General features: G+C 44.7%; 1 long non-coding RNA gene across 1 annotated transcript in view; it reads right to left on the bottom strand.

Moving 5' to 3' along the window:
- LOC138582081 (uncharacterized) overlaps positions 1 to 12,180 on the bottom strand; it is an 83,316-nt gene that overhangs the window by 41,417 nt on the left and 29,719 nt on the right. The window contains exon 2 of the long non-coding RNA XR_011304946.1: positions 6,335 to 6,460. This is a non-coding gene — a long non-coding RNA (uncharacterized lncRNA). The remainder of the gene's footprint in view (positions 1 to 6,334; positions 6,461 to 12,180) is intronic.

Genomic DNA, 12,180 nt, shown 5'->3' with positions numbered 1-12,180 from the left:
ATTTTCTGAACCCTTATGAATGCCCAATGATGAGAGGGAAATGCAGAAAATGTGGCCAGTCCGGACAATTTGCAAGGTTTTGCAAAGTGAATAATAGCTTGTCTGAGTGTGAGAGCGGTATGAAGTGTGTGCAGGAGGAAAAAGGTGAGTGGTCAAACAAAATTGTACACCTTGTGAGGAAAGTAGGTGATGATGAGGAAGGGGAGTATGTCCCACCTGTGGTGGAAATTGTGGTGGCTGGTTGCCCGATAAAGATGCTGGCGGACTCGGGGTGACCGTACACTATAATCTCTGAGGAGAAATATTAGGGGATTTGGGGTGGCAAGAATCATACTCTGCATATGACTGACATCGACCCAAGGCATATGGTGGCGGGAAAATTGACATTTGTGGGTTTGTCTGGTGCAACATAGCATATGACAATAAACATATTCATGCCAAGGTATATGTGGCAAAGAAACATCAGGGAAAGTTGGGGTTGGAACTACCCGCGGAAATTGAAATCCAGGTGAATTTGGTTGGTAAGGATAACTCAGACAAGTTCAGTGAGGATTTGAGTAGGAGGTTTGGTGCTGTATTCCGCAAAGGGATCAGCAAACTGCAGGGAATATGTTTTAGAATCCAGTTGGTGGAGGGTGCCCAGTCTTGTGTGCACAAGGTGAGAAATTTGCCATTTGGGATTCGGGAAAAGGTCAGACTGGAATTGAATGGTTTGTGTGAACACAGGGTTATTGAAACAATTGAGTGTAGTGAGTGGTTGTCTCTGATTGTGGTAACTCAACACCCGGATGGAAGGATCACACTTTGTGTAGATTTAAGAGACCTTAATCGCAACATATTGGTTAATAGATACCCTTTACCTAGAGTAAATGAAATTTTAACAACTATGGATGAGGCTGGGTGGTTTACCACTCTAGACTTGTCAGTGGCTTATCACCAGGTGGATCTGCATAGCACATCAAGTGCGCTTACTGCCTTTATCATCACAATTGTTGTTTACCAGTTTAAAAGATTACGCTTTGGCTTGGCTTCGACATCTGCCGTATTTCAGAAAATCATGGAGGATTTGTTGAGGAACAACCCCGGTGTGACATGTTTCCAGGATGACATCGTGGTGGGTGGCAAATGGAGTTGGAACATGATGCAAGGGTAAGCAAGGTTCTACATAGACTTGAGGTGGCAGGAATGACCATAATAAAAGAGAAATGCCAAATTAAAGTACACCAAGTTTCATTCTTGGGTCACAGGCTTTCTGGAAGAGGGTTGGAAACTTGTCCTGAGATGGTCGATGCCATTATGGAGGTAAGCACTCCAGTGATCAAAGATGAGCTAAAATCCTGTTTACGCTTAATAGAATTGTATGCTAAGTTTGTGAGGAACCTTTCTGCAAAGTGTTCTGCTCTGAGAGATTTGTTGAAAGCAAGGGCAGAATGTGTGTGGGGATAAAGAGAAGAGAAGGTATTCAGGAAAATAAAGGAGGAGGTGGCAAATGCACAAACACAATATAGATTTGATCCCTTGGCGGAAAATGACCATTACCATGGATGCGTGCAGCCGTGGTCAAGGGACGTTTTTGAGTCAGTAAAGGAAAGGCATGAAGGAACTATTAGCATTTCCATCCCGTGTCCTTACAGAGACAGAGTCCAAGTACTCTACCATTGAGTGGGAGAGTTTGGCTTGTTTCGGGGCTTCAAACTATTTTAAAACATATGTTTGGGGAATCCCATATGTTAATAAAAGTGATCACAAGCCGTTGACATATTTGTTTACAACTAGAGGATCAGGGTTGGCAACTCCTAGAATTGCTAGGTGGTGGTCTGCCTTACAAAGTTTACATTAGTTATCAAATTCATCCTGGGTTGTTATAATCCTGTTGCTGACTGCTTATCAAGGTCTCTCAAAGCATGTTCTAAGGAAGTAGACGTGGTAAGTGATGAATGGAAAGCACAGGTGATAAACACAGTGGATCGTGTGTTCTCTAAGGAGACTTGGTTGCAGCGGGTTGACAATGACATGGAATTAAAGGAAGCTATGTCACAAATTGAACATAGATGGTGCTAGGGGGTGGAAATCAGTTCACCTTTCTATAAGATCAGAGATAAACTCAGTGGCTCTATGTGGGGTCTTGTGAGAGGTGAAATACTGGTCCCCCCTACAGCACACCAGAGATAATTGGTTAAGCAAGCACACAATGATCATCTGGGTAAATATTTGATGAAGCGTATGTTGAGGGCAACATTCCGGTGGCCTCGTTTGGTCGATATGGTAGATCGGGAGGTGGGTGCTTGCATTCGTTGTGGATTAAGTGATACATCTTTGAAAACTCCGAAGATGGAGACTGGGTGTGTGGATGTTCCTGAACTCGCATGGGAAAAGGTGGCCATTTACTTCATCGGACCTATGAGCATGCTGGGACAAGAAAGCAGATTTTGCATTGTGATGGTTGACTATACTTCGAGGTGGTTCAAGGCAGAGTTTGTTGAAAACATTTCCACCAGGTGTGTTATGGACTTTATGGAAAGGTTGTTTTCCAGAGAAGGATATCCCAAGGTCGTTATATCTGACAATGGGGTTCAGTTGAGGTCACAGGAAATGCAAGAATTCTTAGAATATAATGGCATTCAAAATCATTGCACTGCCTTATACAATCCTAGGGCTAATGGGCTGTTGAACGAATTAATGGTGTTATCAAGGAAACTATTCAATTGACATTGATGAAGGTGTACAGATACACACCAGATGTATTGACTGGAGTATCACCCTTTTAAAAGATGGGAATCACCCAAAACTTTGCCTATATGAAAATCTTGTATAGCTCAAAAATTCAAACAAATATTCCACATGAAACATCACAGTGAAAAAGGGCAGTGGGGACTGTGGGTGGTTTCCCCCACACCGCTCTTCACTGTAATGTGAGCAGGGGTTGCGGGGGTTTCCCGCAACCCTGACTCACTAAAGTATTAAAAAAAAATGTAAAAAAGAAAAGCGGACCCTGCCGCGCCAGTTCCCATACACGCAAGTGAAGGGAACCGGTGTTGCAGAGGGATGTTGGAGAGGGTGGCACACAAGGAGGTGTGCCGCCCACAGGTAAGTAGGGGTGTGGGGGCAAGGGCAAAGTCTGAAATGTTCACGGGAGAGAAGACCGAAAATTATTTTTGGAAAAATAACTTTCGGTCTTTTCTCCCTCAAACATTTCAGCCACGGTCTTACAACCCCATTCCGAAAAGATGAGGGGCAGGAAAATGCATTCAGGCCTATTCCCGCATTGGTTGGTGATGGAAAAACAATGTGTGAATGAGGAAATGCTCAGGGGTGGAAACAGTGTGTGTGTTGTTTATATGGTACGAGTGAAAAAACCTTTCAGTGTACCAAAAGGGTGCTCCCGTTTCTTTGACCCTGTTGAAGTCGTGAAAGTTGGAAAGAGACATGTTGAGACCAGCGATGGAGTAAGGACCACATTGCAATTGGAAGACGCCATATTGTGGAAGAGAGTCTTCCATTTGATGGTTACAAAGGCATTTGGTGTGAGATTGAAGATGAATGGTGTAGAAGTAATGATGACATGAACAATGCTGTGAGACCCAGTGATGACATTAATTATTTGCTGCATGTAAATATTCCATATGAGATTTTTAAGGACTATCAAGAAGGGGCGCAAAGCAACCTCAAATTGGGGGAGGAACATCAGAATAGGGAAATGAGCAATAAAGGTAGCACATGTCAGATGAGAAGTAGACCAGTGAAATTCAATGACTATGTAACCTGATATATCCTTATTTCTTTATTTTTAGCCTACAATTGCATCATTTTGTTCATGCTGATGTTTCATTCTTATTTTGTTTACTGTCTTCACTTGCACATTGTAAGCGGGAGCATATATAGCATTGGCTGCACGCGCTATAGCATCCCAAAGTTCTATTATGGAATGCCATTGCATGCGTCCTTTGTGACAGTTAGAAATTATGAAAGGGGACAAGGATGGGAGGGGCTAAATTATGAGTGACCGGTCCATCCTCTGTGGAGCAGGCAGTCTGTGGGCACCGGAGACCAGAGGTTTTCATGTATCTGATGGAAGGCATATTCAGTGGGTATCAAGCCCTTTGACAGGGAAGGGGGCGTTACGTAGAGGGTGGCCATACATACATACATGATAGTGATGAGTGAACATCAAAATGTGAATCAATGAAAGGTAAAAAAAATAAAAGCTTTGACAAAGTATGGTGCGCATTGTGCAAATGTCACAGTCCATATACACATTTCTTTGAAGTAATCTAGCGAACACTGGAAACAGTACATGTGCTTGATTGTCATTATCTCTTTCACAAGTCAATTTCGTCATGTCTTTGTTCACAGGCGGATGCTATAGTGACATGTTGTATTCCATGTTACTGGGCAATCAGGTATCCCCATTGTCTTAAATACTGTTTTTCTGTAGCAGATTATTACGTTTTTTAGTATCATCTGACATAGAAGAAAGAATTGAGATGCTCCACAAGTGGATCAGAAAAACATTGGATGATATCGCACCAGAAAAAACATTCACCCATTTGCTAAAGAAAACAACAGCAAGATGGTTCACTCCTCACCTCAGAGCACTGAAGAAAACAAACAGGAAACTGGAACATGAATGGATGAAAAACTATAATCAGCAGAAGGAAATCATGTACCAAAGACAGATATGACTATACAAAGCCGGAATCCTCAAAGCAAAAAGTATACTACACCATACGTATCTCAAACTCAAGCAACACACAGAAAGAGATGTTCAGCATCATTAACTAACTAAGAAACCTGACAGCCTGCAATAACACAGTCACAGAGAAATTGCGTGGTGACCTTGCAAACCATTTCAAGATAAAAAAAATCACAAACTTCCAGCAAGTCATCAAGAGTATGCCCAAGAACACCAACAACACCTCTAACCAGATAACTCTGCAAGCAACCACAAGACTAAACGTCTTCCAGACAATTTCAACAGAAAGATTCACCAGCCTAGTGAATCAAAGCAACAGAAAAGGTTCGCCAGCAGACCCTTGCATGTCAAACATTTACAAGACTATCCTCACCCAAAAAACACCTGCAGAATACCTCCAGAACCTCTTTAACCATTCCCTGGCAACAGGAGATGTACCACAAAGCTTCAAAACTGCATTAATTAAATTACTCTTCACAGTCCCCTCGCAAATACAGAAGGCCTAACCAACTATAGATCGATAGCAAACATCCTGTACTCGGCAAAACTCCTAGAAAGCTACAAAAATAAACATATCCTGGAATATGTAGAAAGCAATCGGATACTAGAGCAGGTACAAGTTCATTTCAGACCAATGAAGGCAACAAAAATAACACTACTATCCATCTGGATGACCTATAAAAGAACACTGACTCCAACATCACCTCAAGCTAATACTACTAGAGCTATCTGCAGCATTCAACACACTCCACCATGAAACCCTCGTGAAAAGACTACCAGAAAAAGTGATCAGCAACACTGCTTTACTATGGTTAAAATCCTTCCTAACAGAAAGAATGGAAAGAACCTGTCTTACCCCTTTCAACTCAGCACCATGCACAACCTGCAGAGTTCCACAAGGCTCATCACTCTCCCAGCTACTGTTTAACATGTACATGACTCCACTCATCAACGGCTACAACTATACAGATTACACACAAATCATCTACGAAATTAACACTTCTGCAAAACCAGCCTAAACCCTTATCAACTGCCTTACAGAAATAAACAAATGGATGAGCACCAACAGTCTTAAACTCAACCCGGACAAAACAGAAATCATGATCACACTCGACAACCCACCGAACAAAGTTCACATTCCATGGCTCACCAACATGGGAAATGGACGGGATCCTTCCAAGGTAGTCAGGCCCTAACCCTACTGAAAAACGTTCAAGTCGCCTACAAACTCACCCTCAACCAAACAGAACACACACACATACCACTATCAGAGCACAAACTTAATATCACCACAAACGGCACACACTCTGCAACACCCAACTCAAACGCACTGCAGAAAACTCTATCTCAGACATGCAAACAACCCACACACACCCACACACCAAAAAACACCAACCCACATGAACTAAAAGCAAACCCAACACACAGTGACCGTTTTTCTCCAAACTGAAGTTACCTCTCCTTCCCACTAACCCCCCTCCCCACCAGCCCTCCTTTATTTCAGATCCACCAGAGCGCCTGGAGACCAAGAAAATGGCAGCAGTGTGGGGTATAAATCACAATAAGATTTCTGCTTTTGTGAAATGGTTGACATTCACCATCAATGTACGTTACGTTTTTATAATATGTTTGTAAACTGACCTTGTATGTGATTATTTTCGGTGCATCCATTGTAAAAGTGCCAAATTTACCAACCGACTGTGCATTCCATTGGTGCAATCAAGGTGAAGTCTGACTCAAGCAAGTAAATCATTTGCAATCCGAGATCTGTGTAGCGAGGAACACAAGAGGCAGGTGTAATGAAAGTGACAACTCATAAACGGTTTATTTGCAATTCCCTCTGTTGGCCCTTAAAACAATTGGCGTGTGATTGACATGCAAATATCAAATAATCTCATACGAGAACAGCAATTTAATTTGTGACGTTAAAATACATATTTGTTGTGTCTGGGGGGAAATCTGCCGAAAATGTGCGCTATTACTGCGGCAGGAAATCCGCCGGCGGTAAGAGCGCAAATTTTCCTCATTGAGCCCAATGTGCAATGGGGCATTCCCGAATGGGCTCAATGGGGAATGGGGAATTACATTACCGCCAAACTCGTGATCTGGCACTATTAGCGCCGGGGAGTTCGGCGGTAGGGCTAATACCGCTCGCGGTAATACCACCGGCGTTAGCGCCAAAGTCGTGATCAGGCCTCTTAGTAACCCACTCTAGCATTACCCACCCACCATACCTCATCCATCCTTATGCCTATTCACCCTACCTTGCCCACTCCATCTGCAAACACCCTACCTTACCACACTGTACCCCACCCCAGCCCACTCTACCCATACACAACTTCACTACTCTACCTGACCTCACTCTACCACACCCTCCTTATCGCGCTTTCCCATACCTCCACCTGATGTCACCCCACTCTACCACCACCCATCTTATTTCACTCAAACTCTATTCCACTCTACATATCCCCGCTCTACCACCCCCTACCCAATCTTACTCATCTTACTCTACTCCAAATCCACTCTACCTCAACACATTACCACACCTACCCTACCACAACACATTCTACATTATCACCCACATTATCTCACCCAATCTACCTCACCAACACTACATCACTCTACTCTACAGCCACCAATCCAGCCTACTTTACCTCCAGATCCTGTTCTACTCTACCCACATACACTCCTTTAAACCACTTTTCCTAACCTAACCCCACTCTACCCCGATCTTACTCTACCCGTACACACCCTACTTCACCCCTCTCTCCCACTGTGACAAATCAACTTCCGGGGCACCAGTGGTCCAGGGATGAATATCGGTTTCAAAACCATCAACCAGCCCCACATTTCTAGTGCACCAGAAGGGATCTGAACAGATTAGAAACACAAGTAAATTATAAACCTCCTTGTCCAATTGTGGTAATGTGGATGGAACTGGAGGCTTATCTCTGCAAGGTCATGGATCGTTGGTTAGTTGCAGCACAGTGAAAAAACAATTATTACCCAATCATAAAAGGGACTGTCCAGTCAAGGTTGTATACAAATATCTGCTTTATTATTATTACAACATATAGTTCTAGCACACTACAAAATACAGCCCACCCTGTAAAGGAACACAGAGGACAGACAGTTTCACAAAGGAAAGGGGTGCACTCTGGATATTGACAGGAGGGTAGTCGGTAAAGCAATCAGTCTTAACTGTTCAAGGTTATTTGATTTCAGCACCAAGGGGGGAAGGGCTTGTAAATGTCACTAGGGACATTCAGAGAAGTACAAGGGGGACAGAACCACAATGCACCTGGTGCTTTGAATGATCTTGATGCTCGACAACGTCGAGTCAATTCCAGGATGCTTTGCAGCTCCTGCAACAGAGCTAAAGAAGGGAGACAGCTGCGGGTATCAGGTGGCAGGTAGTTCGGCAAGCGAGGCTGGCCGGACATCTGCAGACTGGCCTACATGGGGTCTTGGTGTCAAGAATTGCTGTCTCTGTGCAAGTTGGCGGATCTGGAAAGCTGCTTGAGGTGTCTCAGACGGCTTTTGTGACTGCAGTGTGACAACAGTAGTGGTGCAGTCAGCCGCGGGTTGAGAGCTCGATTGCATCAAAAATGTCCTTAAAAGATGGATGCTGGTTGATGTTTGTTGTGGCATTACTCCTAGCTTCTTTGCGGGGCTCGTTTAGTCCTTTAAGGCAGATGGCCCAAAGCTGAGGAGAGTGTTTGCAGGCAACGGCCTTGTCCTTTGTTCAGACACTCTATGGCACTTCCCACTTAGTAGGCTTGCTGGCAGAACCTAGCAGGGTACGCTGTGTGCTGACTGGGTACTGGTTCTGGAGCTACTGGATGGGTACTCTGAGTCTGGTATCTCCCTCTGTTTCCAGGGAGATGTTTAGGGGAGGGGTCTTGCTTCCCTATTGGAAATCCTGGTCTTCCTTCAATGGCGGAAGCTGTAAGGCAGAATGTACCTTCAGCCAGAGTCCAAATGGGTCCTTCTTCTTACTCATTTCAAAGTCATCAGATGATCTGCAGAAAGAGGGGCTCAACCTTCTTTTAATGCGAAAGGGCCCCAGTGATCGGTGCAGGCTAAGCCTACCTTAATGAACCAATCGTGGGTCCACACCAACAATCTTCTTCGTCAGATCATAACCAGAGTGCTTTGCAACAGGAAAGGTAAGGAGTGACAACATGTACTGCTAAGTCCCACCCATCTTCCTGTCTGTTGTGGATCAACGTGTCTCTCTGGTTAATTGAGCTCTCTGTGACTCCTGATCAAAGCGCAGGTCTCCCTTGAAGTTTGTGGTGAGAACAGACGTTCTGTCTCCCTCAAATCACATACTTCTTCCCTCTGAAAAGGGGTCACCCTTCAGGGGTTGCTGTCATGTCCCGCGGTCTACGCTGGTCCATGTGGTGACGGTGGAGGAGGATCGGTTGGTATCTCGGGATTCTCTCAAGCCTGTGCTGTGTTCCAGCCTTTCATGGAACTGCAGGAGGGTTGTCTCTGCCCCTGTTGCATGGAAACCATTATCAAGATACTGACTCCGAGCAACGTTGCGTTGCTACTCCACTCATGGATACGCTCCATGAGTTCACAGCTAGAATTCTTCGTGTTTACGTTCCCTTGCTCATCCTATCCTTGCTGTTCTTACCTCTCTGTCTTTCTATAAACAGGATACACTTCCGCCGGTGATGATCTCGTCTTTCGTGACAACTCAGAGATATTTAAGCCTTTTTGATCAGCTGCTTCTTCTCCCATAGAAAGGATTAGTCTGAGGCTCTGCAGGATTCATTAGATTGCTATTTTTCCCTTTATCTGAAGTTAACGCTGACTTTCCTTTTCTGTGTTTAGCCACCACCAGAAAATGCCTCACGGTCTAGAAGGCAACACAGACCCGGAAGTCAGCATTCATTCTACCAGAGCCGTCAGCACCCTTCCTCACCACACTCTTTCCACCTTCCTACCTTACCTCTCTCCACTATACTCCATCCGGTTCCATGAATTAATATCCCTGCAAACATATCGCCATACAAGAATATCACCATATTTTTGCGCCGACATTAAGCCATGGACCATGCGGGGGACAACCCTGCAAACCGCATCATTTTTTTATGGAGCAGGGGACATCCGCACAACCCCCGGTCCCAATAACCGCATAAATGATCACCATTAATAATATTGCCTATCGCCTTACCCCACGACCATATATATGGCGATATTATTGGTGGGGATAATATTACCTGATACCCTCCATCCACCCTATATCACCACACTCTACACCATTCACCCCTTTCCTTGTCATCCTCTACCCCACCAAAAACCATATACCACTCTATCCACTTCTCACTCAATCCTAAACCCCACTTTACCCCCACCCACTCACTCTACCTAATATCCCAATCTATCCATATGTATCCACTTCACCCCACCACATTCTACCCCTAAATACCATCCCTAGCTCATCCCACTCTATCACCAATCACCCATCTCACTCTCCCCACTCGACCTAACCCAACCACCCTACACTCTACCCCAGCTCACCCAACCTCATTGAACTGTACCCCACACTCCCACCATACTTCACATTGTATATCCTTACTCTCCAAACCTCCTCCACCCCCTCTACCCCAATCTCATTCTACTCCCACCCAAATCTACCCTCACCATCCTTACCTCACACCTGCCCACCCACTCTATGCCCACCTACCATACGTCACCTCTGCCTACCTGCACACAGCCACCCTGACTCACCTAACCCCACCAATCAACCCACCCTAGATCACCCCTGCCTACCAAGCCCACCTCTTGCCACTGCCTACTACCCTAGCTCAACACTGCTCCCTCCCAACTTAGCTCACCCCTTCTTCTGCCACATTAGTTCAATACTGAAATTAATATGTTTACCTTAAATGTTCTACGTGTCTACGAGTCAGTGTTTGATGACAAGTGACATTAGTACTAGATATAGTAAAAAGGCTACCATCCACTACATCGAAGAGATGCATTTATACTATGTCTATTACTTATGTTATGTGCCTGCAAGCACTAACTTGCAGATACGTTTGGAATGAATGGGTAAATTGAGCCTGAGTATTTACTACCGTCTTACTTGTGAATGTAAAATGCATTAGTACCCGGTGAGAGTCAATGTGCTTGTTACGAGCAAGCTCATTGGCCCTCGCCCTGGCCTTACCTTGCCGAGAAGACTCGGAAGCCTCTGCATCACCGCCGCAGCTCCGGAGTGCCTTCCGTGACTGGCCACCATGCAGAGGGAGAAGGGACTACATGTAGTCCCTTCTCCCGATCCCCGGCGGCCATTTTGAGTGTTTTGTTTTCTCGAGTCAAGAAATGGTCGCAGCCCCCTCGTCGAATCCTCATGTTATATATAAAACATAAACTATCCTGCTGTGACTTTTCAAAATGTGCACCCATTTTAATGTGAACTAGAAGCTTCTGACTGAACAAAACTTTAAGTCTCACCCAGCGGCAGCGTCTGCCCATCGAATATTTTGGTGAAGCGCTTATTTGTGTAACTCTGTTTGACAGCACTTGAACAGTTACTTCATAACACACTTTATTCTAGATCTCTGTTTAGGGAGCTCGGCCCTCATTGGCTGTGTCTCATCAGATCTTCATGCATGAAATTACCTTGTCCCATGCACAAGCTTTTTGTGCAAGTGACTTCACTTTCTGGACCTCAAAGGGCCTGCTTCTTCTTGAGGAGTCTGCGGGCCTGGTTCTTCTTGAAGGTACTGAGGGCCTTCTGATAGTTGAGGATCGAAAAGGCCTGATTCTTCTTGAGGATCCTGTGGGCCTGCTTCTTGTTGAAGGTAGTGAGGGCCTGCTTCTTGTTGAAGGTACTAAGGGCCTTGTTATTGTCAAGGATCCTGAGGGCCTGATTCTTTTTGAGGATCCTAAGGGTCTGCTTCTTCTTGAGGATCCCGAGCGCCTGCTTCTTGACGAAGGTACTGAGGGCCTTCTTATTGTTGAGAATCCTGAGGGCCTGCTACTTCTTGAGGGTCCTGAGTACTTGCTTCTTGTTGAGAGTCCCGATCGACTGTCTCTTGCTAGGTGCACTGAGGGCCTTTTTGTAATTGTAATGGGTTATTTATAACGCACTTAATACCTAGAGGTTTCTAAGTGCGGACCCGGGGATCGAACATATGTCTTGCTTCCAAGATGAGCAAGTTTGTTGGGTGTCCTGACGAAGGTATAGCATCCTTTCATCAACACTTGTTTTTACGACTGGTGTTTGCTGTGGCATTTTTGCCGAAAAACTTTTTTGAATTTTTGTTTGGGGGATGAACAAAGGCATATAAAGGGTTTCTTAAATAAGAGGAAGGCGAGACACGCACTCCAGTCAAATATACCTGATGCAAGAAGCAACTGGGTTAAATCCAAAAATAAACAAGTATTAATAGGGTTGAATCCCATCTGCTGCAGTTTAGTTGCTCTGTTGTTCTTTTCCTCCTAGCGCTTTCTTCTCACAAACA

This window comes from Ambystoma mexicanum, chromosome 3q (genome assembly GCF_040938575.1).
Source record: "Ambystoma mexicanum isolate Mex_15411 chromosome 3q, UKY_AmexF1_1, whole genome shotgun sequence".
Taxonomy (NCBI): Eukaryota; Metazoa; Chordata; class Amphibia; order Caudata; family Ambystomatidae; genus Ambystoma; species Ambystoma mexicanum.
Note: the sequence above shows the minus strand (reverse complement) of the source record. Positions and strands in the feature narration are given on the sequence as shown.